This window comes from Papaver somniferum, chromosome 9 (genome assembly GCF_003573695.1).
Source record: "Papaver somniferum cultivar HN1 chromosome 9, ASM357369v1, whole genome shotgun sequence".
Taxonomy (NCBI): Eukaryota; Viridiplantae; Streptophyta; class Magnoliopsida; order Ranunculales; family Papaveraceae; genus Papaver; species Papaver somniferum.
This window is the reverse complement of record NC_039366.1, coordinates 11502253-11520255: the sequence shown is the minus strand read 5'-3', so window position 1 is coordinate 11520255 and position 18003 is coordinate 11502253. Positions and strand designations below refer to the sequence as shown.

Here is an 18003-nt window from a genome sequence, read left to right as displayed (position 1 = left end):
AGACGAAGGTGTTTGTGACTACTTTTCTATCTTGCCTATCGGAGAAATTAATCTCAAGCATCTTACGATTGTACTCAAATACGATAGAAACAACAAGATCAGATCATGCAACTACAGAGAAAATATTTGGGTCTGGCTTCATAATCCCAATGAAGTCTTTAAGTCGTTAACCTACAGGGTCTCGATAGAAACCTAATACTAAAGGAGAATCGACTCTAGATTATACAACTAGTATCGCACATGAGGTTTGGGGATTAGGTTTCCCAATTGCTAGAGTTCTCCTTTAGAGTTCTCCTTTAGAGTTCTCCTTTATATAATCTCAAAACCAGGTTTTGCAATTTAAGTCGCCTTGGTAAGAAAGCATTCAATATTCGCCGTTAGATGAAAACCTGATTAGATACAAGCTAATGTCTTTCAACGTTAGATCGAACTTAGCTTGTTATACACACGTGAAATGTAACTTCATTAAGGTTTTTGTAACCGTACCTAAACGTGTACAATTAGTTGGTTCAACAATAGTTAACTAATGGTTACCCATATGAGCACTTTCATATCAACCTTGTTCATCTTCACCATAACTAGCTAGTTCAAATGACTCAAAACAACTAGTTAGAGAGTTTTTCAATCGCTTAGCTCTCATAGAAGTATAAGACACAATCTTAGTTGTTTGAGGGTGAAAATCATTTCTGCTGATTTTGGTAATCTTGGTTGCGTGTGGGTGGGAAACGAATCTAAACCCTAAACAATGTATTGCACGGGAGTACTTTTGATTCGAGAGATCAATCTGTACAATCCTGGCCTAAACCAAAAAATGGTCGTTCCATGCTTTCTTCGGTCACAAAGTGAAGGAGAAAGGTTGGTCTTAGGGAGGGAAGCGAAGAAAGTGTTGAGACCAGAATAGTTGATTCTGGAAGTGTGGGCGTTTTGTGACTTGTATCAGAAAGTTGAACTGACTAGCTGGATGAAAAAGCTATCAGATGATATCTGGATGTTGTATTGTTCTCCTGACCAAGACTTGTTATTTGGTGGAAATAGGTGAGACCTATTCATACAAGTCATAGTGAAACGTAACCTGGTCTCGTAGGAAGTGGAAACGATTGAGTGGTGGAAGAAAAGAGTAATGTGTAACTGTCAGACGTTATGCTTCCATGATAAGGGAAGTGAATTCGTGTAACCGCCATTCATTACGCTTCCATGATGAAGGAAATGAATTGTTTACACCGTTACTTTTCACCACCACTAATTATCCCATCTCATGACACTTTCTTGTAACGGGCGCATTGCACGTCGCACGCTGTAAACCGCCAGACCAATACCCTGATGAGCATCCCCAGGTTTATGACATATTTTGATTTCTCGAGTGTTTTCATGGAAAACATGTAGCACTTTGCTACGTGTGGCTAGTTAAAATCGAGAGGCTTGACGCAGGTAAATAGCATGTGATGCTAGGATCGTTTTGCCTAGTCGCCTAAAACTTGTCGCGAGCTTACCGGTTCGGTGGAGAACTTGGATGGCTGAGATTGCATCTCATAAAGAAGGATGGCCATTGATTATGGCCACATCTTGTTATAAAGTGAAGTGGCGTCGGCCACATGCAAATGGCATGCCAGTGGGTAGCCATGGCATAGCGGCATTCCAATGGCTTAGCCGTGGCATAGCGGCATGCTAGTAGCCGCGGTATAGTGGTATGCCAGTGATGTTGCTGCATGGACAAAGCTAAATATTGGCTATGTGGTCAAAGTTACGGTTTGGCGCCGTGGAAGAATTCGCCGTGAAAGAATTAGGGCTTGGCGTGGCCAAGGCTTCGTAGAAGAATTCGTCATGGAAGAATTAGGGCTTGGTGTGGCCAAGGATCCGTGGAAGAATTAGGGATTGGCGTGGCCAAGGCTACGTGTAAGAATTCGTCGTGGAAGAATTAGAGCTTGGCGTGGCCAAGGCTCCGTGGAAGAATTGGTCGTGGAAGAATTAGGGTTTGGCGTGGCAAAAACTTGTCGCCGTGGAGTCGAATCCACATGTGGAAACATTGTCCCTGTTGCCACGCCAATCTCTTTGCTTTGGGAAACGTTATTTGGCTTTGGTAGCAATTTTCCCAAATTAGGGTTTGGCATTTTGAAACCCTAATTAGTGCACGTGGCATGCGGCTGCGGCATGACGCCACGTTTTGTGAAAATATCTCCATGGATATGCCAAAGTAACTATGGAAAGGCCTTAATGTCGAAACGGCCAAAGGAGTAAGAATTGATGTGGGTGGATATTTATGGAAGGTTTCCACGAAGTGGCATGTTTTCGAGGTAGCATGTTACGAAGTTGACGCGGTAGAGTGGCATGTTGGCATGCTACCGCGGTAAAGTCTTTAATACTTGGAAGGGTGTGTTTGGTCTTTAATGTATGGTGGCAAGTTCAGAGCAACTTGATTGGCCCAAAAGGGGGCCTGCCAAACATAGGGAGCGACTATACTTATGGTGAGAGTATGGCGAGTTTAAAGCGACATGATTGGTCGAGGAAATAGGGTCGGGGAGTGGACAATGGCGCTAGATAGCCTCGGTAATGGCCACGCCTCTTTTTGCTGCTGCGGCTCCCTGTTTTTTCTTATTCTGAGCGAGGTTCTGCACCTGCTAATCCATGGCGGATTAATTACTTAGTTTGCTTAGGCTTAATTTTGACAAGCAAGGTATGGTATATTGCGCGAGGCGCGAAACCCTAACTTCTGCAAGCTAGTCGGGACGATTGACTGAATTTTATGTGTCGACATAGAGCTCTTTTAAGTTCGTTGCCAGAGAGCAGCATGCTTTTCTGATTGAATACCTTATGCAGAGATCTTATTCTTTATACTTTGAGATTCGTGCCACTCTGTTGCGAGTGAACACAAATCGTCATGTCCTATCAAGAATAAGAGTTCAGCCGGAGAACATATCATAAAAGGCATTCAGAGGAACTTATATTAAGTGAATATACGCGAGGCGCCGAAATTTACAGAACATCTGGGATTCGCCAGTATGGATAAATTTCATGTAAGTATATTGAGCGGCTCAATGAATATGTCAGTGGAGAGGATGGCGTACGTGGTTCTGTTTCCTTGCAGAGTGACGTCACATCAGATGAAAGGTTTTACGATTTTAACCCTAAGTTAAAAACCACCATCAACATTAAGTCCCCTGCTTAGCTCGGAACAGTGGCATTGTTACGGGTAAGCATGAGATGGTGATAGATGAGGATAAAATAGAAACAACAAGTCATGAAGAGATTTTCAGGGAGATTTGGATAACCTTCGTCAGGAGGTAGGAAGAATCCGTGATCCTTGCATCAGCGGTTTCACATAAATTTGGTTTGGCCGTGGGGTGCTGGCCTCAGTACTGCAACTTTGGCTGCTAATTCGCAGAGGTGGTACTGCGACTTGGTCCTTGGAGAGGCGAATGTTGCTAGCCGGCGAAGTTACGGAATGCATGGAGATGGCGCTGTCTTGAACGTCCAAGATGGTGCTTCCTTGACTGGTGGAGATGGCGCTGCTTTGAACGGCTACGTAAAGGTGGATGGCGAGGCTAGCTTGGAATGGCCGATGGCGAGGCTAGCTTGGAAGGGCCGATGGCGAGGCTAGCTTGGAAGGACCAATGGCATGACTAGCTTGGAAGGGCCAATGGCATGACTAGCTTAGAAGGGCCAATGGCGTGGCTTGATTGGAAAGGCCAATGAAGCGTTGGCTTTGAATGATGGATGAATAATGGACGGTGCTGCTGGTTAGATCCCTGTAGCAGCGCTGTTGGCTAGGTACGTGGAGAGGTGTTGTTGGTTAGGTCCGTGGAGCGGTGGATGGCACTTGGATGGCTTAGGTCACCGAGAAGCAGAGATGGCACGACTGGCTCCTCATTCGTGGAACGGTGGATGGCGCTGCTGAACAGGACGCGGACTTCTGGCACGAGCGTGGTGCTACTGGCTTAGCTACGTCCGTGGCATGGTGAGAATTGGCTTCAGTTGTGGAAACTGGCTTCAGTCCGAGGAATGGTGGAAATTGGCTTTAGTCCGCGGAATGGTGGAAATTGACTTCAGTTGTGGAAACTGGCTTCAGTCCGCCGAATGGTGGAAATTGGCTTCAGTCCGTGGAATGGTGAGAATATGGCACTGGAACTTTGGCTACCAAATGGTGATGGTGGCGTTGGAACTTTGGCTACCAAATGGTGATGGTGGCACTAATGGCTTCAGTCCGTGGAACGGTGGAAATGACACTTGGAAGGCTTGGTGGATGGATCACGAAATGCTAGAGCGTTGGCGCTAACTTAACCATAGAGTGCTGGAGTCATGGAGAGTTGGCTTTGACCACGGAGTGTTGGAGCCATGGAGAGTTGGCTTGATCACAGAGTGCTGGAGCCATGGAGCGATTGTAGGTTGATCGATTGGTGTCCCTCGTGCTGGCGCGCTGCTGGTTCGGTCATGGAGCGGAGATATTGGCATACTACTTGTCCGGCTATGGAGCATGAGTGTGGTGTGCCTAATCATCTATTCCCCTTCATGGAGCAATAAGGAATCCTTATTCTGTTCAAACTCTAGAAACTGCGTTCGTATGAAAAAGGGTATCGACCCTCTTTTGTTTTTGTTGTTCGTTCGGCTTTATGCTTTCATCTGCAGCGTCTGTCTCCTCTTCATGATTTGTTAGCGAAGGTAGATAGAGAATTAATAGCAACAAAGCAATCTCCAATAGTTATAATCAACGACAAGTCAGGCCAAGAGAACTCAAGGTAGATAATCTCGCATGTATCCACCCAACAGTACCGTCGATCTTCTCCAGAATGTGTAATAAGGCTCTGACTCCAGAAGAATGAGTATCTAACCTCTCCAGTGGATTTAAAAATTTAACAAACTCCATTGCGATCTTGGGATATATGGATGAAACACATGCTCATAAATGATCATGTCATGGCCAATCCTGGAGATTGTGGTTGCGTTGTTGGTCCATCCTTGATTTTAGGTTATTTGGTGCCTGGACTTTCTGATTGCGATGATGATATGCTGTGGATGCTTGCATGTTCGAAATATTCTGGAGCCATTGGGTGAAGTAGACGAGCTGAGAGCGTTCCGTTTCCGATGTGCTGCTATCAAGTCTTTAAGGATTTCGTTCCAAGCGACATCCTTTGCACCATCTTCTGAATCTTGGACTATTGCATGGAATGGGATGCGGTGAACAGTCCCCAGTTATACTTCTGTTAGATCCGATGGCGTAGCTGGATATGTGAATGTATCTTTGTGACGTACTTTTGGAGTCTTTGATGCGCGTGTACGGCTTCATGTTGAGAAATTCTTGCGGCTCGTAAAACATCGACAGCGATGATGTTGAAATCGGGAATAACCTGGTTGAGGGCAGTGAATCACCCCATTCTGGTGGTCCCCATGTGTGATTATCCCTGAGCCTATTTTCTCGTGGAAGATGTGCTTCTGCTGCATTCACGGGTAAGGTGGTAAATGTGTTTAAGCTTCTAAACATGAAGGAGGCTTCAATCCCCAGGTGTAGCCTACTTTAATTGCACCGCCTTGAATCCACGCCTATGTGATTTGATACAATTTTATCATACTCTCCTGGATGTGATGTTGGGATGCTTGGAATATCACATGGACGAAACATTCTGGATAACGAAGAAGTAGAAGTAAGAGAGTCACGTCGTTAATCGTGGCTCCCTTTGTCTCTTCAAGAAAAATATTTCGGCCGCGTCTCTGGAGTTATCTCACAAATGCTTGATTGTTGTCGGGGATGGACCATGATGAGCAGTCCCCAGCCACACTTCTCTTTGGTTACTGAAGTTGTTTTCTCTGAGTAGGCTTGGGATCCGCCGCGGCCTCGTAAACTGTTGCAAGCGCCTTCGTGACAGAGAGGTGATGATATTCTTACGCTACACCTTTGAAGGATGGATGACCTTGTCGTGGATATGACTTTTGGTTGACCGTGTCTTCTGAGCTTTGACAGTGAAGGGATCCCGTGTAGAGCCTCAGTCCCAAAGTGTGGTTTACATGTTTATATTTGGTGTGGTCGGTGAGTTGACCATGATAAGGATATCACCATCTTGCATCCGCACTGGTGACTCTATTATTCCTTCCATGTGAAACTAAAACATGGAGAAGTACGGATTACCCTTGTAATGGTTATTGCCATGGTGAAGCTCTGGCTGGTATCGACAAACGAACAACTTGATTGGACCAAAAGGGGGTCGGCCAAACATAGGGCGCGACTATACTTCTGGTGAGAGTATGGCAAGTTTAAAGCGACCTGATTGGTCGAGGAAATAGGGTCGTGGAGTGGCCAATGGCGCTAGCTGGCCTCGGGCATGGCCACGCCTCTTTTTGCTGCTGCGGCTCCCTGTTTTTTCTTATTCTGAGCGAGGTTCTGCACCTGCTAATCCATGGAGGATCAATTACTTAGTTTGCTTAAGCTTAATTTTGACAAGCAAGGTCTGGTATATTTCGCGAGGTGCGAAACCCTAAATTCTGCAAGTTAGTCAGGACGATTGACTGAATTCTATGTGTCGACACATAGCTCTTTTAAGTTCGCTGCCAGAGAGCATCATGCTTTTCTGATTGAATACCTTATGCAGAGATATTATTCTTGATACTTGGAGATTCGTGCTACTCTGCTGCGAGTGAACACGAATCTTCATGACATATCAATATTAAGAGTTCAGCCGGAGAAAATAGCATAAAAGGCAGTTAGAGGAACTTATATTAAGTGAATATATGCGAGGAACCTAAATATACAGAACATCTAGGATTCGCCAGTCTGGATAAATTTCATGTAAGCATATTGAGCGGCTCAATGAATATGCCAGTGGAGAGGATAACACACGTGGTTCTGTTTCCTTGCAGAGTGACGTCACATCAGATGCAAGGTTTTACGATTTTAATCCTAAGCTAAAAACCACCATCAACCGTAGAAAAAACAGTGTTGATTTACTCGAATCGATTCATGAACATTATAGCCACGGTTTGCAAAGATTGCATTCCTTAATTGATAAATGTCTTAGTTCACAAATAAACTGTTTTTGGAAAATAACCCACTTAAGTACGCATATTGATACGCATACTTAAGTACCCCAGACTGAGCTTGTTTTCAGTTCACAAACTCCAGCAGAAATTCATTGGATGTGAACTTCCGACAGTATGCGTACAGGTATCTGTACTTAGCTGCGGTCATCCTAAACCAGTAAAGTATGCATACTTTGGTTCAATGATTTTGGACTTACACAAGTATGAATTCACATACAATGTTTATATCCAAACATGGTTATATATTCTAAACTCTCATTTCAATCATTGAGATTTTCTTAGAGGATGTTATATAGTTGTTATTCACAAACTATTTTTCATCAAAGCGATTTTCAAGTTTTTGAAATAATCAACATGACTTTCGTCACGAGTAAAGATGAACTTGTCCAAAGCGAAAGCTTACCAACACATATTTCGAGAAATATATAAGCGAGATAAATTCATCTCGAAATAACATATGTGTATAATCGAAGTCTATATAACAATACGAATTTTGTCTCAAAATAGGAGATATAGTAGATAGACTTTTGAGTGGTAGATAAGTTCAAGTCTCCACATACTTTTTTGTCGATGAAGTTCCACCAGTTCCTTGAGTAGTTCTTCGTCTTTGCATGATGAACGTCGCGGAGTCTCTAGCTCAACTACACTTACTATCCTAGTCTGAGACTTAGGTATAAGTAGACTAGAAATCAAGACTTATATCTTTGGCAACTAAACTTTACAAACAAGCTTGAGATAGCATTTTTTGCGAGTTCGACCGAGCAGTGCTCTAACATTAAGCCCCTATGTGAGCCTACTTAGCCCATGTGAATTCTTTCATATGTACTCCAAGCCCATCTGTGAGAGAAATTAAAACAAAAAACCTTCTTGTTCCCCACATATTACCTCTCATATCTAGAATACAAACAAAGCTTGGATAAGTTAGGCTAGATAAAAAGCGGCTGAGATTTGTCTAGGAGGGATAAATCTACGGCCGTCGTTTTTCACCTAACCATTATAAATAATTTATTAATTAGTGTCCGATTAATTGCTATGATGAATGATTAATTAATTTTTGATGATAAATGTTCATTTAATGAATCTCATAAATACATATTTTTATGAATAAATAAATTTATTAAAAACTATATATATATTAATCGGTAAATAATTTGGTGATGGCGAGTTTCGAACTCAGGTAATTGGTATCATCACCCAATAACTTTACCACAGTACTACCGTGACCCCGGTTAAAATTTATATTAATAATTTTTAATGGTGGTAGTGAAAGAAACAGTGGGTGGTGGAAACAGTGGCGGGTAATTATGAGTTGTGGAGGTGGTAACATTACTGGTGTTAGAGCATTGCTCGGTCGAACTCGCATGCGTTGCTATGTCAAGCATGTTTCTCAATGTTAGTGATCAAAACTATAAGTCTTGATTTCTAGTCTACTATAGCTAAGGTCTCGGACTAGGATAGAAAGTGTAGTTGAGCTCAAGAACTCCATGGAAATCATCATACAAGACGAAGGACTACTCAAGGAACCGGTGGATCTTCATCGACTAAAAGGTATGTGGAGACTTGAACTTATCTATCACTCAAAAATCTATTTATCTTCTATCTTGAGACAAAAGTCGTTTTGCTATATAGGCTTAGATTATACACATTTGTTATTTCAAGTCGAGTTTATCTCGCCTATATATTTCTCGAAATATGTGTTGGTAAGCTTTCGCTTTAGCCAAGTTCATCTTTACCTAGTGACGAAAGTCATGACAAGTTTCAATCACTTTGAAAATTGCTTACTTTGACGAAAAATAGTTTGTGAATAACAACTATAGAATATCAACGTCCTCTAAGAATGTTTCAATGATTGAAATGAGAGTTTATATTATATAACCATTGGAGGATATAAGCATTTTTGTGGAAACACATATATGTATAAGTCCTTATTCCTTGAACCGAAGTCTGCGAACTTTGTTGACCAAGAGAACCAGAATAGTGGCATGAGCCAAGTACGCGAACTGGCGGAAGTTCTCGACCCGAGAAATTCTGCTGGAGTTTGTAAACTCCGTCCGAGAACTTAAGTACGCGAACCTAGTCCGCGAACTTGAGTAGGTTATATCTAAAAACGATGTTTGTGAACTTATTCTTATATAAACTAAGGAATGCGAATTGCAAACCGTGGCTATATAGTTCATGAACCGATTCGAGTGAATCAAATCGGTTTTGCTTCAATTGTGTCTTGTGTGGTTACATAAGATTTCCTTGCAATTGAACAAATCTCTAACTAGTTCATTTTAGTCACTTGAACTAGTTATGGTGAAGAAGAATATGGTTGATATGAAAGTGATCTGGCTAACCATTTGGTTGACTATTGTTGAACCAACAAATGTACAAGTTTGGGTACGGTTACACAAGCCTAGAAACGTGCATTTCATTTGCGTGTAACAAGCTAGTTTTTGATCTAACAGTTGAAAAATATTAGCTTGAATCTTATTAGGTTTTCATCTAACGGTGAATATCGAATGCTTTGTTACCAAGCTAACATTGATTGCAAACCCTGCTTTGAAAGACTATATAAGGGAGAGCTCTAGCAACTGGGAAACCTAATCCCCACACCTTCTGTGTGATACTAGTTGTGCTAAGCTAGAGTCGATTCTCCTTTAACCTTTGGTTTCTTCTTCTAAACCAAGTTAAAGACTTAAAGACTTCATTGGGATTGTGAAGCCAGATCGATACTACTTTCTTGTAGTTGTGTGATCTGATCTTGTTGTTTCTATCGTACGAGTACAATTGTAATAATTGGATTGAGATTGATATCTTCGATAGGAAAGATATAAAAGTAATCACAAACAACTCGTCTCATCGTTTGTGATTCCGCAATATCTTTTTTCGGTGCGTCGATTAATATTATTATGAGGTGATTGATAATATTAGGCTGTTCTTCGGGAATATAAGTCCGGTTTGTCAATTAGTTCATGTTCACCTTGATTTATCAAAAGACGGAACAAAACTCGTAGGTATATTCGTGGGAGACGGATTTATCTATTACCGTAGACTTTTCTGTGATACAGATTTGTTTATTAAAGTCTTCGACTTTGGATCGTAGCAACTCTTAGTTGTGGGTGAGATCAGCTAATTAAGGGAATCAAGTGCGTAGTATCCTGCTGGGATCAGAGGCGTAAGGAGCGCAACTGTACCTTGGATCAGTGTGAGATTGATTGGGGTTCAACTACAGTCCAGACGGAAGTTAATTTGGAGTAGGCTAGTGTCTTTAGCGGCTCAATACAGTGTGTGTTCAATCTGGACTAGGTCCCGGGGTTTTTCTACATTTGCGGTTTCCTCGTTAACAAGATTCTGGTGTATGTGTTATTTCTTTTCCGCATTATATTTTGTTATATAATTGAAATGTCACAGGTTGTGCGTTGTTCAATCAATTAGAATATCCGAACTTTTGGTTGTTGATTTAAATTGATTGACACTTGGATATTGGTCTTTGGTACCATCCAAGTTATCTCTCTAGTATTGATAAAGACTCGCAGATTTCTATTTTCTTGAGTATATATCAAATCGAGAGATTGAGATATAAACTCTTTGATATACTTTTAATCTAGATTGAGTCTGACTGTCTAGTTGATTCTCTAGAAAGTATATTGGAGTTTGTCCATACATATTGCTAAGCGAAATATTGGGTGTGGTTGTTGTACCCCCACTTTTTCAACTGGTGGTGGAAAAAATAGTAGGCGTGGCTAGTTTTTACATACGGTGGTGGATGTTAGTGAATAGTAGTGGACAATAATAGTTTTGTGTCTTTTCAAAATGGGCAACATTTTATTGTGATAGATGTAGTTGGCTGTTTTTAGCACAACTGGTAAGGACAAAACACAAATATTTTGAGGAGGATACCAAATTATATAAGACAATATGATCATGACCGCTGGATCACCCAAATGGGATCCCAGCCATTTATAGTACCCGATCGAATAAATCACGGTTTTTAGTATTAAAATAAAATTGATTACATCTCCAGAATACCAAACTAAGTTTGGACAAGTTAGGTTACATAAAGAACAATCAATTTATACTTGTGGAACAAAAATCTACCGCTATAAATGATCACGTTTAATTCAAATTTAATAATAAATGTTCAATTGATATTTCATAATAGATATTTCTTTAATTAATCAAATGAATATATTTTTGTTGATACATAGATATTAACCATATCAGTAAGCATTAATGGTGGTTGTGATGGTGGCAGTGGTGGGGATAATGGTGGTGGGTATTGGTGAGACTGGTGGAGAGGTGACGATAATGTGGTGGTGGAATAAGCAGTGGTAGTAGGGTGAGAAAAGGGGTCCTAAGATAGGTAAATTAAACATTAATGGTGGTTTTGATGGCGGATGGCGGTGGTGGATCGACAATGGGGATAATGGTGGTGGGTATTGGTGAGACTGGTGGAGTGGTGACGATAAAATGGTGGTGAAAGAAGTAGTAGTAGTAGTAGGGTGAGAAAAGGTGTCCTAATATAGGTAAATTATTTGGTCGTCCTTGGTTAATTTTTCTTTGTTTTGTTTTAATTTGATTTTAGTTTTCAAATTATTATTTTTTTATTTTTTAAAATTAAAACAATTTTTAAAGGCCAGATTTTTCCAAAATAGAAGATGTTGTGATTTAAGATTTGCCGAGTAGGGGGCAGGAAGAAAAATGAAACCTATAAAAAAAATTGACCAAACACAAGGCTAAACGCGAATTAATTGTAATCGGTTCAGTTTCTCACATCTCTCTTTATTTTATTTTTTTTTTGTCATGGTTTCTGTTTCTGTCATTATTTCTCCCATACTTCATGGGATTATGCAAGGCGACGCGTGAATTAATTGTAATTGATTCAGTTTCTCATATGTCTCTTTATTCCACTTTCTTTGTCATGATTTATGTTTTTGTCATTTCTCCCCAACTTCATGTAATTATGCATGCTTGAAAAATAGTCCATGATAATAGGTAAAGAGACAAGAAAACAAATGGATCAAGAATTAAATATTATTATAAATTTTAGGAAAATGAATAAACACAAATCTATGTAAATTGGGAACCCAACAATTTATATCAAAGGGAAAAAATAAATTCTAATGCTAACAGATTTTGCAAGATTAACCTAATTGATTTTAAAGTAATTTTAAGTGTTTTTAATTTTGTTACAAGTTTATTGAATGACCTTTGATGATATTTTTTGATGTAGTGAACGAAGTAATGCTCTACTACCAGTAGGATTTGCTCTAACGATTAACTATGTTTGTCCCAAAGGGTTGTATGACTTACATTCACAATATTAAAAGATTTGAGGATAAAGACATGTTTATTAACCAACTCCTCAAAACATTTAGACCTGGATCGATCGGTTCGATTCTTCTCAGACAATTAATTACGACATGTATGAATTGATAGACACATTTGAAACACATATCATTGGTCGTGCCGTTACGGCACGTGTTGAGACCTAGTTCTTTCCATAGATGATTAAAAAAAAACTTCTAATCAGTTTTTATTACTAATTGTGTTTGCTAAAAGCTTTATTTGTCTATCTATGGTATTGTATATATAATTAGAATTGTAAACTATTTATGCAGTTCGTCTCAAAAAAAAAAAAGCTGCAGCCTTCAGCCGCCTTGGCGATTTATGATAATTCATCCCTACCCAAAGAATATTTTTGAGTCTGTCCCTGCACACGTAATTATCAATTACTAGCCATGTCAACAGGGACGGTATTAGAGGGTGGCTTACCTAGGCTGAAGACCACCCCAAAATTTCTAGAAAGCTGTTTTACGTATGTAATTTTCAACATTTGGAAACTTTAGCCCATGTATAAATTTTGAATGGAAAAAATATTGTTTGGTCCTTTTTTAGGTGGTCTCATGTCTGTCTAGTCCTTTGGAAAACACCTTTACTGTTTGGTCCATAATAATTTAAAAATATAAAACAGAAAAAATTACCCTTCCGTGTTAATTTTTACTTATTTTCTTGTGGCAGTTTATTCGTCAAAATGAACTCATGTTAGTTTCTACTTATTTTTTCAGATTACATTAAACCATAGTTCATTCCAGAAATGAACTCCATATAAAATCCTAAGAAAACCAGAGTTCATTCCAGAAATGAACTCCATATAGAAACCTAAAAAAAAAAGTTCATTCCAGAAATGAACTCCATATAAAAACCTAAAAAAATCAGAATAAAAACCTAAAAAAACAGAGTTCATTCCAGAAATGAACTCCATATAAAACCTAAAAAAACAGAGTTCATTGCAGAAATAAACTCCATATAAAAACCTAAACACACAAATCTTCATCTTCTTCATCATCTTCATCGATTTCATCTTAAGTAGCAGCATCAACAAAACACATAAATTTTTCATCTTCAAACAACAACAGCAGATTTCTAGGGTTTGACAAGTTCATCTTCAACATCAACATCAGCATATTTCTAGGGTTCATCTTCAACAACAAACACCAGCAGAGAATCATATTTGACGAGTTCATCTTCAACAACACACAAGTTCATCGTCGTATTCATCAGCAGATTTGAGTTCGTCATCTTCAAACGTCGTCTTCATCTTCAACAGCAAACAAACACGAGTTCAGATCTAAAAAATCTTCAAACAAACGTCGTCTTCATCTTCAACAACGATGAGTTCATCTTCAATATCTTTAAAAGATGCAGTAGCAGATCAAATCTTCAAAAAAAATTGTTTACATCTTCAAACAATAGCAAGAAGAAAATAAAATGAAAAAAAGAGAGAGAAATTCTAGATCCGAAAATATAGGAGAGAGAAAGTAAAATTGTGAATGATTTCTTCTCTCTTACTTTTTGACTATATATATGGTTCTCATCTAAAAGGGTATTTCTACCACTACAAGATGACAATTACATCACCCATGGCATCACCCTGGAACCGAACTATAATATATTTTTTCCAAAAAGGACCAAACAGACTGGACCAAACTTTCTCTAATATATTATTTGTAGGACCATATGATACTTCCTGCATTTTGAATTAGACTTTTAGGATGATACGATCCTATGCGGAAAGTAACTCAAAGTGACTGGAACACGGTCTTACATTTATTTAATTTCAACATTTGGGAATTTTAACCCAGGTATAAATTTTGAATTAGACTTTTAGGATGATACGATCCTATGCGGAAAGTAACTCAAAGTGACTGGAACACGGTCCTACATTTATTAAACCTTGATAATATCACTCAGCCGTTCAAAAACTAAAGCAAAGAACAATATTTGTGTCGTTTCTTAAATTCAGTTATTTAAATTGGCTCACCTGTGTGTCGATTCTTGTTTCGCACCTTCTGGTTCTTTTGCTACTCGCGTATATATTAATTAACTAGCTAAGGGTGTGAATAACTTAAGAGTAACATACGACTCGGTCCCCCTATCTACTTAATTAGACATCCTTACCGGTTACAAACATTGAAACAATAGTTCGCTAAACCACTTAACTAGATTTTTTCTTTTGCTTGAGATCGAAACTTAACTAAATTATCACTACTTAGTTTATTAGATTTTTGTTTTTCTCCCTCCGCAAACACAAATATATTGAAAAGAGTATAAGAGCGAAGCAATATTCCAGAAGGAAAAAACCGATGTTAAACAATAAAACGGCCACTACCTCCGAAAAGGGTGCTTAGTTAAGAACTCTCGACTTGAAACCTGATATGCAGAAAAGAAAGGCAGCATGTCACATTGCATACCATAGTACATTTATTATATTCGCAATTGAAAAAACAAAAATAGGATATCGGTGGGAGAAAAAAAAAATTAGCCCCCGAACATGGAATCCTGATTCCGTCGCTGCATCCCAGACTAAATTCTCATCTATTGCTAACCGTGAAGATTACTAATCCGAGGCCAATTAACAAATGCGAAAGAACAAAAGCTGAACAATATCACAAGTTTAAAGGTAACTCTAAAAAGATGCTAAACAGATCAATCAAGTAGGGGTCCTATTAAACATTAACAACATACTAACACAAGCAAACACAGTAAGAGAATACAATTCAAGACGGGCAGTTAGCTGATTGCTGAACAGTCCTGAGATACATAAATTATTTTGTTCGACCTTCTACACTGAATCTTTTGATAGCTTCTCATGCAATCCCCCCAGACTTAGTGATACTTCTTTCATGGTTGGCCTTTTCTTTCCAACGTATTTCAAGCATTTTTCGGCAAGTTTACCGACAATTAAAAGATCATCTGTGTATCCTTCATTAAGAACTCGAGCATCTAATATTTCTGACAGACGGTTTTCTTTCACTGATTTTACGAAATGTAATGCTAAACTCTTCTCTTCTCCATGTCGGATTTGAGAAAGTGCTTCTTCTCCAGTTAAGAGCTCCACAAGAACTATTCCGAAGCTATAGCCATCACTCTTGTCAGTGAACTGTCCTGAATGAAAGTATTCGGGGTCTAAGTAACCAAAGGTTCCCTGCACAAGAGTGGTCAAGTGGGTTGAATCTACAGGTGCTGATCTAGAAATTCCGAAGTCAGAGACTTTAGCCTTGTATTTCTCATCGAGAAGAATATTGGTGGATTTTATGTCTCTGTGAAAGATTGGCATAAAAGCGTCCGAGTGTAGATATGCAAGTGCTCCTGCTACCTCAGATGCGATCCTTCCATGAAAGTAAAGACTCATGCTCCCCCTCCCTTACATGGAGATGGTAAGAGAGTGTTCCGTTAGGGACAAACTCATACACCAACAATGGAACATGGGTCTCTAAACAACAACCTAACAATTTAACAATGTGCCTGTGATTGATTTGCGAAAGAATAGCAACCTCATTAATGAACTGATCAACCTGGGTTTCGTCCACCAATGTAGATTTCTTAATGGCTACTATCTCACCATTTGATAGCATGCCTTTAAACACAGTACCAAAGCCTCCTTTGCCAACGATTCTACTCGGGTTGAAGTTATCTGTTGTCCTCTCTAGTTCTTCAGATACAAAGATTTTACATGCCCTTTCAACCCCACCTTCATTTGAAGTGATCTTTTGCTTTAATAACAAACCACCATTTCTGGTGAAGTGCCTCTCCTTCAGTTTCATTTGCTTTCTCTTCTCAAGTCTAAGGTACAACCAATATCCCATTGCAACCGTAAATAATATAACTATGCTTACTCCAATACCTGTAGATCATGTGAAAGATGGGTTAAACATATATGGATATACCTCTTCTGCATGTAGAAAATAAATAAGGGATCATGGCAAAGGGTTGCGTGTATACCTATTGGTACAACCACATACACTGGAAGTTTTCGTCTTTCACGCGTACAAACAAATTTTTGATCACTTCTTAGTTCTGGATTTGTACCAGTTGGACATTCATTAATATCTGTGTAAAAAGTAGTAAACCCAAAAAAGAAAATCAATAATATTTCATATTTTTGGATATTCAGAACAAACAGAAAACAAGACAGGAAACATGAAACTTCAAAAGAAAGGGAACTACTGGCATACTAATTCAGAGACAACATAATGGGGAGTTGGAGAAGTCCAAGTCCACCATATATTAGTATCCCTTGCCATTTTTATTAACAAATAATGAAATTTAATCTGAGGACTAACTAAATCAATAAGTAGAATAGTAATCGGTAAACATTACCTTGACAACCACCGCTCTTGGTGTCGTTGAAGTACGGATTCCCTTCATATCCACTTTTACAACTACAGCGATACCCTGAAACAGTGCTTTGTATACAGTCAGTATGAGGTCCACATGCATATAGCGTTGAATTTATTACGCCATCGCAAGTCTCGTAACCGATACTCCAATCTACCACAACCGGAACCATGCCAGTTCCACTATTTTTGAGATCCTTCATAAATGACGAGGAAACGTTAAGAGAATTTGCTTCAGCTAAAAACCCATATTTACATGTATCAATTTTAGGCAAATCACCACGGGCATTAACTTCTATGCCATATGCTGTTAATCCAGCTGGAATGGAGGAGTAGCAGCAGCCGATACCACCAGTGCAAGACCCATCAGTTCTGGCATCTTTTGGTGTACTACAGGTTGTCACGCATTTTGTTGCAGTATATCCATTATCCCTTTGTTTTAAATATGCATAGGTGTTGCATCCGATAGCTATGAACTTGTTTCTTGTTGTAGAGATTGTGAATTTGAAGTATTTATCCACATGGGGTGACCAGTAATTATAATCTTTTATCTGATTGCCGGAGCAATTGGTGATTGTGTAGAAATCGGTCGTCATGTAGCCACCGAGTATTGATATATCTGAGACATTAAAGTCACTGAAGATTGTCGTTGGCCTGAAATAACCGAGGTGATTCTTTTTGCATATTATTTCGAACCATTGATCTAGGAAACAACCATCACCGATACCAAACGGATATGGTATGCTAATGTTCCCACACTTATCTGGGCAATCAGGCTTGGATATTGGTCGGGAATCAGCAGCCGCTGGTATTTCTAAAGATACTAATTGCAGGCTTACTAACAAGAAGAAACATTGAAACTTTACTGCAACATGAAGAAAAACCATGATGCTAATTTATTAGTTTGGTTATCTTTTGAAGGGAAGTGGAGGAAAGCTTCTGCCGGTTTAGCTATTTGATTCTCGCCAAATGATAAATATCTCGCTTATAAATATACCCCCGAGAATAATCAAAAATGTATTTCACTAATCCGATGTGTGGACGTAATAATTATTTCTAAGTGATAAGATAACATAGTCTGTGATCCATTCGGACTTCAAGTCCCATTCTATTGGAATAATGTTGAATGGTCCCCAAGCTAGACTTTTTCGTCAAAAGTCTTTATAGACTTGTCCCATCTCAATTCCAGTGGACTTGTATAACTTAGCAGGATCAATAGTTTATAATCAACAAACGAAATTCCATCACAAATCCTGCGGACACATCTCACCAAACTAGTGATTTTCGACTATCACAATTTAGATGAACACACGTC

General features: G+C 39.2%; 1 pseudogene; it reads right to left on the bottom strand.

The window, feature by feature from the left end:
* Positions 1-14938: 14938 nt before the first annotated feature.
* LOC113308983 lies at positions 14939-17636 on the bottom strand (annotated as a pseudogene).
* Positions 17637-18003: the final 367 nt, after the last annotated feature.